Source organism: Lucilia sericata, unplaced genomic scaffold (genome assembly GCF_015586225.1).
Source record: "Lucilia sericata isolate MDLA Ls3-8-SP2 unplaced genomic scaffold, ASM1558622v1 Contig000156F_arrow, whole genome shotgun sequence".
Classification (NCBI taxonomy): domain Eukaryota; kingdom Metazoa; phylum Arthropoda; class Insecta; order Diptera; family Calliphoridae; genus Lucilia; species Lucilia sericata.
In genome coordinates this window covers 192,386-208,705 of record NW_023994186.1, presented here as the reverse complement: position 1 = coordinate 208,705, position 16,320 = coordinate 192,386, and the positions used below count along the sequence as shown (strand labels likewise).

Here is a 16,320-nt window from a genome sequence, read left to right as displayed (position 1 = left end):
TTATAACTCATTATAATTTTGTTACAATTGATTATAATGCATTATAATTCTATTATAATCACTTATAATAAATTATATGCTTATTTAATAAAATTTTAGTAAATTGTTATTGTAATATACAATTATTTGTGAACGTTAGAGTAGCCAATAGTTCTGTTATAAGGGATTATAGAATATTATAATATAATTTAAATAAATTATGACAGTAGTTATAATTATGTTATAATGTTTTATAACATACTATAAATATAAATGTTTATAAATTATAACACATTATAATTAGTTTAGTTTATATTATAGTGTATTATAATTCATTATAACGAAATATAATTCCATTATAATGAGTTATAATGCATTATAATTATATTATTATGTACTATAACTTATTATAATCGTATTATAATGGATTATAATGCATTATAATTGTAATAATTTGATGTTTTTGGAAATATTTCATAATTTAAGCTTGACGTTTAAATAATTTTAATTTACTTTTAAAATTTACAATTAAAAATACTTTATTAATTATAATTTTTATTAAAAACAAATTGAAATTACTACTAAAATATTTACTACTTTCTTATATAATTCTAATTTTGCTTTTATCTCTTTTACATGTAAAATTTTGTACTATTAAAAATTATTTTACACAAAAACTACTCTCACATATGGTAGTCAAAATTTTATGGGTATGGCTTTGTATATAGATGTTACGGTAATGATATAATCTTAAACTTAAATAAAACTAACACAATAGAGAACACATGATGTTTAAGCCAATAATATCATTATAAAGTACGGTGAGAATTTTATTTTCTCATATTCTCAAAAAATAAAGTGGCACTAAAATTTCTTTTTTTTTTTAACTTTTATAATATAATTAAAATTAAAGACCAAATCATATGTATGTATCAGCAAGATAGATAATTGTTAAAAAATTTAACTAGTTATTTTTATTTTTCTTTATTTTATTCTTGCATAATTTTTTAAGTTTACAACAAAGAGGTGGATGCTAGAAAGAAGCTAATTAGCGTATTATAATATTTCATTTCTTTTAACTATTGTAGCAGTAAGAATTAATGTTTTTCTTTCTTTTGCTTTTACTTGTTTAAGAATTTTAAAAACAACTGTAAAATTTTATAATTTTAGGTTTCAGTTTTTTCCCGGTATTTATTTTGGCTGCAAGAACACTGTTATTTAACACTATTTGCTAAGAGAATAGCAGCAGCTAATTAATAAAAAAATTCATTAATTTAAAGAATTCTTTATAATTAGAATAATTATAAAGAATATTTGTTAAGTAGTGTATTTATGCTTGCTTTGTGTATAAAATTAAATAAAAATAGAATAAATAAAAAATACCAGTAGTTAGTCATAATTAGAGCTTTGCTCAATAGGTCAATATATTGTTGTTTAAAAAAGTAAAAAATTTATTTAAAAGACTAAAATTAGGTTTTATAAAGGGATTTAGTTGTGTATTAAATAATAAAAAGAACATGTTTAAATCCTTAAATGAATATCTGTGCTTCCATCTTTCCAACTATTGATTTGTCCGTCCATCCACCTATCTGTCTAGTCATTGAAATTTTGTTCACACCATACAGCTTTCTGCGTTCACATGTTATTCTTCTTTTTATAAAATTTAAATATTTTTTTTTTTTTACAAATTCTATATAAAAGTAATTAATTACTTTAAAGTACAGCTAGGTCTAGTACACAACAATTGCCTAGTAACCTATAAATTAAATGAAGCCTTGATTTTAACTTTAAACATTTTGCTCTTTTTTTCTATATATTACTTTAGAGTAGCAGAGTCTAATAAATGACCATCGTAATTAATGTTTAAGTTCTAAAGTAAAAAGATTTATTTACTTTAAATTTAGTGTTTTTTTTGTGTGTAACTAAAACTAAATAACTAATTTTGTGTAAACATAATTATAGTTTTCATTTAAATTAACCCAAAATGTAACCCTAATGAAGACTTGTTTTTTTTTTTTATTTCACATAATAGTAATTAAATTTTTCTGCTTGTTACTGAGACGTTTTTTTTAGCTTTGTTCTCACTATGTAATTAATATTACGGTTGTTGTTTAACTCCCATATTTTTATAGTTTTTTTCTTTTGTGGTTTATATTTTTTTTAGTATTATATCATTGTTACGTTAAATGACATAATTTTTTGACGTTTGTTTTTATAAACTTGTTTTTATATTTAGTCTTGTAAAAGAATGATTCTGTAGAAAGTTTGTTTACTTTTGTTTAAGAGATGTTATGATGTTTAAGGTTTGTAGCTTAAGTCTTTTGTTTTGTTGAATGAGGATTTTAAGGGAATACAATAAAGGACTGTAAACTATTTAATTGTGTTATTATGGTTTGTAAAATATTGTTTATAATATATTATAATGATTATAATAATACATTATAAGGCATTAAAATAAAATTATAATTAGTGACACCATATCGTGAGAGTATTGAAATAAGTATGTTAAATTCGAATGTATTATAATTGTATTTTAACTTATTGTATCATATTATAGTTTTATTGAAATGTTGCAAAACTCATTATATTTGTATTATAATACATTATAACGGCATTATAACTGTTTTATAATGAATTATAACTTCTTTAATTTAATTTTAATGCTATACTAAACTTTATAACAGTATTATAATACATTATAATTAAGTTATAATAAGTTATAACATAGAATAATCCCAATTTATGGAATCATAATAATTATAATAGTATTATAATATAACTTAAACTATAGATTTTATATTATTTAAACTATTTAAACCATAGTTTTATGAGAATGTGTCACAATTCATTATATTTGTCTTGTAGTGTATTATAATACATTATAACGGCATTATTACTGTTTTATAATGAATTATAACATCTTTATTTTAATTTTATTGTGTTATTAAACTTTATACTAGTATTATAATGTATTATAACACATTATAATTGAATTATAATTTATTAATTTAGATTATAAGTCTATTATAATGATTTGTAACATAGAATAATCCCAATATATGGAATTATAATAATTATAATAGTATTATAATATAACTTAAAACATTATATCATATTATAATTGCACAAAAGTTTATTATAATATATTATAATACATTATAATCGTATTATAGCACATTATAAGCTATTATAATTGCTCTGTGATAAATTTTGATATAGAATAACTGAATTATAATGTATTTTAAAACATTATAATGTATTATGATATATTACAACATATTTTAACAGATTAAAATAGTATTATAAAACATTATAACTGTATTATAATATATAATAACTCAATATATCAGATTATATTCGTGTTATAATACATTATAACTCATTATATAACATTACAGTTGTATTATAAACTATTATAATACATTATAATTGCGTTGTAATATTTTATAACATATTATAAAGGAATTATAATGAATTATAGCATATTATAATTGTATTATATTTGAATTAAAGCATTAGGAAACTTTAATTTAAATTATAATGTATTTAAAGGCTTTATAATGTATTTTAATACATTATAACTAAACATATTAGATTATAATTGTATTATAATCTATTATGATACTTTATAACTCATTACATAATATTACAGTTGTATTATAAACTATTATAATACATTATAATTGCGTTATAATGTTTTGTAACATATTATAACGGATTTATAATGAATTTTAGCATATTATAATTGTATTATATTTAAATTATAAAGCTTTAGAAAATTTTAAAATGTAAATAATAATATATTAAAAAGCATTAAAATGTATTATAATATATTATAACTCAACATATCAGATTATAATTGTATTATAATCTATTATAACACTTTATAATTTATTATATAACATTACAGTTATATTATAAACTATTATAATACATTATAATTGCCTTATAATGTTTTTAACATATTATAAAGGAATTATAATGAATTCTAGCATATTATAATTGTATTATATTTAAATTATAAAGCACTAGAAAACTATAAACTTTAAAATTTAAATTATAATGTATTTAAAAGCTTTATAATGTATTATAATATATTATAACTCAACAGTTGTATTATAAACTATTATAATACATTATAATTGCGTTATAATGTTTTATAACACATAATAAAGGAATTGTAATGAATTATAGCATATTATATTATATATTGTAATGGATTATAACTTTGTTTATAATGCATTAACATATGTATTTCTAACGTATTTCAGTCATATTATGTTATGTTTAAACATTACATTGCTGTTATTATTAACACATACTAAAGCTGTTACAAAACATTTATAACGCATTATGTTAGTGTTATAATAATACATATAATGTTTCCTTTTCTTGAAATTCATGCAGCATAACTAAAACATAATACTATATAACCAATACTTATAAAGCATTTTAGTTACAATTAAAGCTTTATCTAATGCTTATAAGTTCAAATGTTAATATACCAATAAATTTACTGTTAAAATCTCTACCTAACTCTCTACACATTAAAGAGAAGATGAAAAATAGAAAATAAATAATTGAAAGAAAAAACTCAATCAATTTCATAAATATAACACACATATGCAGACTCAAATCTAACGTTTTATTTTCGCAAACAACAATCAATTTCAAAAACTATTACAATTTCTCTTACACGTAGCATTAAGAAGAAAAAGAAAAAAATTTTAAACTAGATTTGAAAATTACATCAAAACAAAACTAATCATACAGCAAAGAAAAGAAAAAAGAATAAGTTCTAACTACGTGATGTTGGCAAAGTTAAATAATATTGAAAGCAAGAAAAATGGCAAAAAAAAGTAATAATTTTTCAATTACAGCAACAATATTATATCAGAGCAAACTAAAGTGTATATACAAGTTAATAAATCTATATAATTTACAAATCAATTTTAAGTTTAAAAGTTTATTGCACTCTTGGGAGTTAAAGAAAAAGTAGAAATAATGAGAAAATATATATGTAAATATTTTAAAGAAAATTAGAATAAATCAAGTTTTATAAGTATTGAAAATTAAAGCAACATTTTTATTATATAAATGAGTTTTTCTATAAAATATTTCTCTTTAGAAACTGGTTTGTTCTTTTATTGACCAATTTAGCACCTTTATGTAGAAATTAACCACAAATATTCAATTCTTTTGTTTAGCAATAGAAATATTTCGATTTTTTTTTCCACAAATTGCTACGTTATTTTTTCCGTTGCCAATGTTCTGTTTTCTTTTTTTTAAGAAAAGAAAATTTTTCTAATACATTAATATCAATTTGAGGCATAAAGTGTAGAAAAAAATGTAAGCGGCATTGCAACGGATACAATTGTTTAAAGCAGGTCATCATTGCACAAAACCACCAACTCTATATACCGTAACATTCGTAAGTCTAGCGGTGTTAAGCGCAAAACTACAGATACCCAACACATCCACACATACCAAACAAGCAACAGTCAACTTTGAATACGAGTTATGCTGTGTTTTTTTTCTTCTAACATTTTTCAAATGGCCTTAAAAAATAGCTTTATACGTATGGAGGAAGAAGAAGAAAAATAGTATAATAATAAATAGAGAAATATATGCAAGTGTATTGGCCATAAACATGGGTTATTTAAAGGTGTTTCGTTCATATTACCCTGTTGACCATAAAACAAATTTAACCCTCTAAGTGGTAAATACCTCATAACTTAAAATAACAATGATTTGAACTTTGAGCTTAAGTTAAGCTTTAAACAAAAGCAAACAAATTATTTAGAACAACTAAACTATTTTTTACTTATATAATAATATGTGGCAGTTATAAGCAAATAGTTTAAAAAGGGTTAATTGTTTACCACCTATAGTCTAAACATTACATTATATTCAAAATTTTTATCTCTCTTTCTCTTTCTACTTACAAGTGAGCTTAATGATTTTCAAAATTTTCAACTTGCAACAAAAGCTTTTTGCTGATGATGGTGTTTAACTTGACATTGACTCTTATGGCGGCGGCGGTGGTGCTACGTGTGTCTATTTTGTGTGATAAATTAGCACTCGTACAATTTTTGCCATTTTAGTTAACTGGCGTTTTTTCAATTTCTTTTTGAATTTTTTTATGACCACTGATTATTATAATTTTCCTTTAAAAGCGGTTACTTAATTTATGTAGACAAACAAGTTTTCAATGGAAATGTTGTCAGCCTCATTTAGGCAAAACTCTAAATGCTTTAAATTGTGTGTTTTGAATTGCAAAATTTTCTTTTCAAAATTTTTTATTTAGTTTAACCGTTTAAAATAGTTGCAATTGCCAAAAAGTAAAAGGTAAACCTGATCACTAACTGAGAAAACAAACAGTTTTCTTTAATTATGTTTTTTTTTGCGAAAACTGGACACTTAATTAACTTCAAAGCTTTAAAACTAATGACATGTCTATTCCTTTGGAATATGGATCTTCCTTAGATTCAAAATTTTATATAAATACCAACTATCTAGACTAAAGGAACTTGTTGTCGTTTTTAATATTAAATTGTTGATATTAAATTGACAAATATATAATTTTTTCATTTCGTTTGTAATTATTACAATATAATTTTTCGACCCTATAAAGTATATACATATATTCTAGATCCTTATGGATATCGGAGTCGATTAAGTCATGTCCGTCTGTTGAAATCAATTTTCTGAAGACCCCCGATATCTTCGGGGTTAAACAGATAAAGTTCACTAGTCGTATGACCAGTTCAATACAATCAATTCTTCAACTCTCGCTTGAAATACCAAATATTTATATTAAAAGCTTTTTCTACCTAAAGCTTTCAGTTAGAAACCGTTTTTTTTGTTAAAAAAAAAATTATTTCCTGGTTTTGAACAATTTTTATTAAAAAAGGGTTTTTATGAAAATTTCTTTATTGTTTTCTTTTATAATAAAATAGCTTTTTAAACTTTTTTTAGGTAGAACTTTTATGCAAAAAGTTGTTTATGTAATTCTTAATTCCCTATATATAATTTAAACCCTTTTTTGAATAATTTAAGCTTTTTAGATAGATAATATTATTCGTTTACTTTTTCTTGGATTTTTTTGAATTTAAACAACTTTTTATGGACAAAGTTATATGTAAAATTTTCTCTTTGTGATTTAAAAACTAAAAAACTTTTGTGAAAACCTATAGCTTAAAGCTTCATAGAAAACTTTTTCTATAAAAACTCTTTGGAAATATATATTTTTTGTAATTGATTAAGTGTGTATTCTTGATTACTAAAAGCTATTTGTTAAATTAAACTTTTTGTATTGAAAAGCTCGTTGGCTGTAGAGAGCTTAGAAAGCCAATTAAAGTTTACTATTATTATTAAAATAAACTTTTTCGATAGTTAAAATAAAGACTAAACTTTTGTTTTAGAGAAATTAATAAAAACATACTTTTTATAAAAAAGGGCTTTTTTGAAAACCGTGGAGTTTTAAGTGCCTTATGTGGAGGATTTTTATTAGAAAAGCTTTCTACAAATATGCCTTTTTAAAGGACATTTTGCCTTTTGAAATCAGGTTTCTTTAAAAATACGAGCTTTTAAGTGTATTATTGATTACGAAAAGCTATTTTTTAAGTGAAACTTTTTGTAGTGAAAAGCTGTTTTGCTTTAGAGAGCTTTAAAACCAATTAATGTTAACTATTTTTGTTAAACTAAACTTTTTCAATAGGTAAGTGATAGACAAAGCTTTTGATTTAAAGAAATTAATGAAAACATATACTTATTATAAAAAAGAGCTTTTTTAAAAACAATGGTATTTTAAGTGCCTTATATGGAAGGTTTGTCTTGAAAAGCTTTCTACAAATATGCCTTTTTAAAAAGCATTTTGCCTTTTGAAATATGATAAGTTATCAGGATAGATTTCTTTAAAAATACGAGCTTTTAAGTGTGTATTATTGATGACTAATGACTTGATGTGTTGAAAAGCTTTTTGGCTGTAGAGAGCTTGAGAAAAACTTTAAAACCAATTAATGTTAGTTATTTTTGTTAAACTAAACTTTTTCGATAGGTAAGTGCTAGAAAAAGCTTTTGATTTAAAGAAATTAATGAATATATATACTTATTATAAAAAGGAGCTTTTTTGAAAACCATGGGGTTTTAAGAGCCTTATGTGGAAGGTTTTGTTCTTGAAAAGCTTTTTGCTAATATACTTTTTTAAAGTTTGAAATATGATAAGTTATCAAGGCAGATTTCTTTCAAAAGACGAGCTTTTAAGTGTGTATTCTAGGTTACTTCTTCACTTCTTTAATTCTAAGGGAATTAAGAAAAATTTTTCGGAAATATACTGAGTTTAACATGGAAATATACTGAGTTTAACATATGAGAGACCGAATAATGTTCATTCCGGTAGAACAGTTTTTGGTTCAAAATGTTGTAAACCTTGTAAGATGAATGGTTATCGTTTAAGACTTGAGTAAAGGAAGTTGGGAGGAAAAGCCTAAAAATATTTCCTTTAATCTCTTTGAACTCTTGTAGTTATTTAAGAACTATTGCTATTTTCTAAACAACATAAATTAAACAAATTTCGGCTACTAGATGGTTACTGTTATAAAATAAATTTCTTTAAAAAAAATCTTCTAAAAACAAGATTCTTGCATTTGAACTCACAGTTAATAAGAAGTTCTATGAATTTTTCTTCTAGCACTCCTGTGGTGTGCCACCAACTTGTGGGAATATGTTTGTTTAACAAAATTATTTTTCTTTTAATTAAAACAGACATTAATTAACTAGATTTTTTGGGTAGTAGTTGGTTGGAGAAAAAAGAAATTCAATTACTTTGGTAATGATTAAAATAAATTTATTTAAACTGTAATTAACTAATGGTTTATTTAAAATAACTATTCATTTTCTAATGAATATTTCCAGTAGTTGGTAATTTATTTCGTAGTGAATCTTAACAATTTGAATATGGCCACACACACAGGCATTTACAAATCTGTTTTACACTTTTAACAAAGAAATGGATTGATCGAGGTCATTAATCTTGAAGGTGATTAGAAGAAAGGCTGCCACTTAGGAAACCCCTCTAATTTAAAGTAAAATTTTAAACAAAAATCTCGAAGTGAAACAAAGTCTTTATGAGAAGTTTTAGAAACATTTTGTTAACAACTTAAACGATTGACATTTAAATAGAAAATAATAAACTGAAATGTAAAAGATTACATGGTTTCTGAAGCATGTGAAAGTAAATTATTATATTGTTAAGACTCTGTATGTCTGTCTGTCTGTCTGTCTGTAAATGCTTGTAATATTATGTATAATGATAATGATCATGATGATGATGGCTATATAATCATAAATCAATTAGCATTTAAAAAATAACATACATATTTAAAATAAATTTTCTTTAAAGTAGTAAAAGAATTACTTTCAATTTTTACTTATAGACAAAGAGTAAAAATAAACTAAACCAAAAAAAAAAATTTTGTAGCAAGTTTTTGTCTTAAGTCTTTTGTTTTTTTTTTGTGTTTTGGAAAAAAGTTTCCCTTTTAGAATCATTTTTTTGTTTATAGCTAGTGTTATACTTTGTCACGCTTTTTAAATTGTAGTTAAATGTTCTTGTTTTTTTTCAGGTTTTAATAACAATTATTTCTGTTGCCATTTAAAAGTTATGTTTAATGATCAGGTTTAGAACTAGAATTTTTTTTTTTTTAAGAAAGTAATTTAGTTGTTTTGTTATTATTATGTCTAGGGTTTTACATGATTTGACACTTTCTTTTTTTTATTCTTTTGTTTTCTTTATATTACATTTCTTTCTTATTTTTTGGTTTGGTATACAAAATTTTCTATAACGCAGTTTACCTTGAGGCTTGCGTGCTTGACTTGCTGCCAGTTTAAATTGTTAAAAAATATATATTCTAGTTTTTATTTTGTGTGTTTTCTAGATTATGTCCCCAATGTCACTTTGTAAAATTTCTTATTCTTAATTTCTTTATTATTAACATTTTCATTATTATTGTTAAAATGTTTTCTGTGGTATTTGTGCAAACACACGCTTGAAAGTTTAATTAAATACAATTAGTCAAAGAAGAGAAATTCATGTTATTGGGTCTTTTCTTCATTTATTGTTGTGGTCTTTGTGTGGTTTTGCATAGAAATTATCATTTTTATGTGCGATCATTAATCGCTTGAAATTATAGAAATATCATGTCTATGTATGTTTTAATGGATGGACGGACGGACGGATGGATGGATATTTAAACTGATGGACAGACAGACTTTTGAATGTTTAGTATTTTACACAAAACTGAAATAACTGATATTAATGGAATTCTAATGGTTTTTATTTTACTGCTAAATATGCTGTGCGTTTGCTAGTGAAACTTACTTTTAAAGCACGGTAATAGATTTATTAATCTGCAAATAAAGGAAAAGTAAAAAAAAATAATTAAAACTTTTGCCAAAAAATAATAAAATTTTCAATTATAATTAACATAAACAAAAATTAGCACAAATAAGCAAAAATTTGTTAAAGGATATTTGCTAAAAAGCTGGCAAAACAAAAGACTTAAGCCACAAACTTGCTAAATAAAGAACAATTAAAAAACAAAACAAAATCTGCCTTAATTGTAGCTAGAACATAAAACAATTAAATTCATATATAATTAACAGCAATTTTAAATATTACGCAAGACAAATAAAATTATAATATTAAACCAAAAAAAAAACCCAAAAAAGAACTTTCTTACTTCTTAGCAAAAAGTTTTATTTGATGGCATTTTTCTTTTGAACTAAAAACATAATTTATGCATAACATTAGTATAACAAAAAATTTGCTGAAAGAAAAGCCAGCCGGCTCGAAGAAAATATAAAATTGCAAGAGAGACTTTATAAACTTAAAGACCTCATTCTTGACTTTAACAAAAAAAAAAAAAAAAACAGTATAACTGTATAAAACCAGCTTTAAATATGGAATAACTAACAGCAAACACCATCGCCACCTTCATTACTTGAAAAAATGAAAAAAAAAAATAGTTGCAACACCAATCTCTAAGGAATCATCAACAACAATATCATCATCAACTTGCTGTTAGTTGCATTTATTCCCAACATGTTATAATTGTTATTATTTAGAGATATATACATATAGCATGTTGGCAAGTCTGACTTTTTCATTCACTCATTCATTTGAAATCTAAAATAAAACAGCAAAAACAATTTCAGTCTTTATTATTAACAAACATAAACTAAAAATGAATTCTGAATTAATCTAATAATGCCAATGATGTAAGAATGTAGTTTGTTTAACCAAAAACAGAGAAAAAAAAAAAACATGTTACCAAGAATCTGTAGTTTTTTTTTTAAACATAACATTTGCTAATAATTGGCTTTATGTCTATAAGATTAGCTAGAAAGCAACAAATGAAAAAAAAGAATGAAAGCAAAAAAAAGTAGTTTTGCTATAGTAAATGTTGCTATTTGCTATTAAAACCATTGATGAGTTGAGTTTCAAAAACTTCTATGTTTTTCTATAATGTTACGTCTAATGCCTGTAATGAAATAAATGATCATTGTTGACAATGATCATCATCATCATTATCATCTTTAGTTTCATATTGCAATTGTAGTTTAGTATAATAACAACAAAGAAGAGGCATTAGTGGTTGAAGAAGAAGAAAAAAGTAAAAAACAGGCTATTAACCTACATTTGTAGCCTTTTAAAAACATAGTTACGGTTTTATGTTCAGTTTGCTTTTTTTTTCAGAAAAACAAAGAAAATCTTTTTAAAATTTTCTGTTCTAACACAAAAAAAGGCCTATACCTATAGAAATGTCAAACAAAAACATTAGTATACAAAAAATTAAACCTTAACACTTGTTTCCTCTTAGAAACTGTGTGGCCATTTTTTTAGCATCAAACATTACAATACCTAAAAGGACAGACGGTCGTAATGCTTGTGGTATTAGTAACCTATTAAACCAAAAAAATACCTTATTTACTATAGTTATAGTAAAATTTCAACTTATTGTTAACTCATTCATGTTTATGTTGAAAAGTTCTTTGTTTTCTTTGTAAACCCACCTTAGTTTGTTTAGTTTAAAGTTTAAGAAACTTTAAATTTTTTTTTTGAAATTTGTGTTTTAGTTGTCATCGGCAATAAATTAATAGATTTTTAAATGGCTGTCAGTTTTTATTGTAATAAAATGTAGCTTTTTAAGTTTTAGTGAAAAAAACTTTTACTTTTTAAATATTTTTTTGTTAAAAGAACTCGGGTTTTTTAGACAAAAGTTTATTGACTTGAATATTGAAATAATTTAGATTTTGTTTTATTAAGATTTTGAAAGTGGATTAACTCAGCAATAGTTATGGTTCCAAAATTTTCCGTTTAGTATTTAATAAGTAAAAGTATTTTATTTGCATTTTCTATAAATTTAGAGTAAATTTCAAGACAGATACACAGACAGACGCACAGACAGACAGACAGACAGACAGACAGACAGACAGACAGACAGACAGACAGACAGACAGACTGACAGACAGACAGAAAAACAGACAGACTGACAGACAGACAGAAAAACAGACTGACAGACTGAAAGACTGACAGACAGACAGACAGAAATACAGACACACAGACGTACAGACATACAGACAGACAGAAAAACAGACTGACTGACAAACAGACAGACAGACAGACAGACAGACAGACAGACAGACAGACAGACAGACAGACAGACAGACATACAAATAGACAGAGAGATAGATACATAAATGGAAACACAGATAGAAAGACAGACACAAATATGGGCAGAATGACATATATATAGACGGACTGCGTAAAAGCCACAAGTGCGCCTTTTATATTGGATCCACGCCTATCTGAGGATGTTCCAATCAAAATCAAAATCTCTTACTGATAAGACTTAACTATGTCTGTCCATGCCCCAACTTTAACGGATGATATCTCAACAACTACAGCAGATTTTTAAACCATTCAAAAGGTATTTTCGTAGGAAAAAATGTGGAATGCATAGGTTTTTTTTTGTAAAATAAAAATGAAATGTTCAAAAGAAATATAGTTTTTTGTAAATTTATTGTTATATCGAGCTTTAGGTGAAGATATCTCGAAAAAAATAAGATATGTCATATGTTAAGACTTTATTTTAACGTTGATAGAATGGACTTTCAGATGGCATACAACATTTTATAAATAAAGTTGTCTTCGAGTAGTTATAACGTCTTAAAAAGGACTAAAGAATGGCGTTTTTTTTATATTTCAGGACACAATATCTCAAATCCCAGATATGATTGAGCAATTCTGAGGCCTGATTCGAATTCAGCGGGCCTCAATCCTTTAGAAAAGTATACTTTGACCTCTGGCTTAAAAATTTGCCGACCTGTGTTATTATGTTATCAAGCTGAGTGGCTTAGCTTCTGGAGAAGTTTGAACTCACGATTCTAGAAAATTTAGAATATTTTAGCTCTTAATCAAAAGTTTAGACTTTCCAAATATGTATTGGTTTTTGATCGTCAAAAGATTTTCTAATAAACATTCATATCTTGTTTTGGTATCTCGTTCCATTAGCTAGAGATACTTCGTTAATTCACCTTATACATCGATTCCTGCTAGAAACTAAATATTACTTTTTTCTAGTTTCTTACATTAATCTTTAGAATATATTCAATTTTTCAGTGGGCATTATAAAAATAGTCGATGTTTAGTAACAAGTGGATTTCTTTCAGATTGCAATGTAATATTTTTAATTTGTCGGCATATTTCAAAAAGAATCAAATTAGATTTATGTTAAAAAAACTTAAATACTCTAAGTGTTTTATTTATTACCGTTTAAAAGATTTTTAGTTTATATAAAAATTTTCTTCAATTTTTCATGCTCGAACACTTTACTCATATTACTAAATGTAGGCTTTTAAGCCTTTACCACCTTCTATTTATTTTATAGTTATTTATTAAAACTTCTCATATAACATTACCTACTATTTATTATAAACAATTAAGTATTTAATTAAACTAAATCAACAAACTTAAAAAAACCTTGTTATTATTAAAGAGGTTTAAGATTTCACACCATATACAAACACACACTAACCAAGCAATTAACATTTAAACTAAAAGCATAAATAAATAAATAAAAAAAAATTAATTTATCTTTTACTCTATTTAAAAGCATAAATAAATTAACCATATATAAGCCATATCTAATAAATATTAAAGTTTTAACATATTTTTCTATAATTTTCTAACAATTTTCTTGTTTTATTTAAAATTTATTAACTTTACGTTTAATTTATAAAAAGAGAAATAAAGTAAAATATGATTTTCTTTTTTTTCCAAAGAATTTTTCTTAAATGAGTGCAAAATATAAATTTATAATAAATAATTTTCTTTTTTTTTCTGTTTATTCAACACACTTTAAATTATGCCAAAACAACGTTTTTAAAGTTTTGAAAGCTAAATATTCTATTTTCTTGTTTTTTTTCATGTTTTTTAGCTTTAAATACATTAAGAACGTGTGGTAGAAAAATTCTATGTTAAAATGATTTATGTTTAAAGAACACCCAATGAAATTGAAAAAAAAAACCACACGCTATTTGGTTGTTCATTATGTTTTTTTGCGGAAAATCTAGAAGAAAATCTCCTAAGAAAATACTGGGAAAACAATATAGTTTTTTGTTTTTCATTATGGTTTAGTTTTTTGGTTTAAAGCTCTAGTTTAGTTTTATTTTTTTCATAAGAATTATTTGAAAAATTATTTCATTGTTCATTAGTTTAAAAATATATGTTTCTAGGCGAAATATTTATTAAGTTTTAACACCTTTAGTCTTAATTTAAAGGGATCAGTCCTATTTAGGTTTATTTTAATTTTTAATAAGAACATCTGAAATTGTTAAAATGTTGTTGTTAGAGTATTGTGTACATTTCTCTGCTGATAATGTTCCCTATAATGAAGTGTCACACTTCCAGAAAGGAAATCAATCGAAATTTAACTTATGATCTTTAAATGATCTTATACAGAAAGGAAATCAATCGAAAATTAACTTATGACCTTTAAATGATCTTATACATTTCTGCCACACATATGAAACTGGTCTGTCATATATATATACACCTAATTTTGACCAAGAATTGATTCTCAGTATAAACACCGAATGTGTGGAGATCAGTGATCATATTCCTTAGATGACCGCTAAGATATTTATCACATTTGAAGATCAAATGCTATGCGTCACACTTGCTATTAAGCTCTCAACGGAACCTCAACGGAAAGTTCTTCAGCTCAAAATGTTGGTGCGATCATATATACTGATCGTGTAATGTTTTAAAAACAATGTTTCCTTCTGCCACACTTATGAAACTGGTCTGTCATACATATATAGACTTAATTTTGATCAAGAATTGATCCTCAGTATAAACACCGAATATGTAGAGATCAGTGATCATATTCCTTAGATGACCACATTTGAAGATAAAACGCTATACGTCACACTTGCTATACCTCAGGAAAAATTAAGGTCTCAACAGAACCGTAGAAGTTCTTTAGCTCAAAATGTTGGTGCGATCATATATACTGATCGTGTAATGATTTAAAGAAAATGTTTCCTTAGGCTAGAGCTTCCACAGAGTGTATTATGTATATGGATGGATGGATGAATTAGTCTTCCATTATGTATGTATGTCGCACACATAAAGATCAGGAATCACAGTGATCGCTACATAATTACTCAGAATATTAGTCAGTTTTGTTAAGAGTTATAGAGTCCTCTCGTCTTCACCAATGGTGCAAATAGTGTACGTTGAACATGTAGAGATCACTGATCACTTTCTTTAGGAGATCATTTAAAATTTGTATTGATTTTGTTGATCGAATGCAATACAGAGAACTTGCTCTCGCTTAGGAGAAAACACAGAATTAAAGCTCATCATCTCCCGATTTCTGTACGATCAGTACTTCTGATCGTGTATGAATTGAGAAAGAAGACTTCCCTAAACCAAAAACTTAAATTTTCGTTTTTCAAAGATGTATTAAATTCAACGAGGGATTTTGAGTTCTCTATTATCAACAGAACCGTAGAAGTTCTTCAGCTCAAAATGTTGCTGCGATCATATGTACTGATCGTGTAATGATTGAAAAACAATATTTTCTTAGGCTAAAGCTTCCATAGAGTGTATTATATGGATAGCTGAATTATGAATTAGTCTTCCATTATGTATAGCGAACACATAGAGATCAGCGATCACAGAGATCACTACATAATCACTCAGAATATTTGTTAGTTTTGTTAAATGAGAAGCCATCGTTCAACAGATTTAAAGAATGCTCTCATCTCCACCAA

The 16,320-nt window shown here is 24.8% G+C and overlaps 1 protein-coding gene across 1 annotated transcript in view; it reads right to left on the bottom strand.

Moving 5' to 3' along the window:
* Window positions 1-16,320, bottom strand: part of LOC119601322 — a 71,773-nt gene that overhangs the window by 16,276 nt on the left and 39,177 nt on the right. Inside the window, exon 3 of the mRNA XM_037952167.1 lies at window positions 10,358-10,386. The gene's annotated coding sequence lies outside the window, so the exon portion shown is untranslated. The remainder of the gene's footprint in view (window positions 1-10,357; window positions 10,387-16,320) is intronic.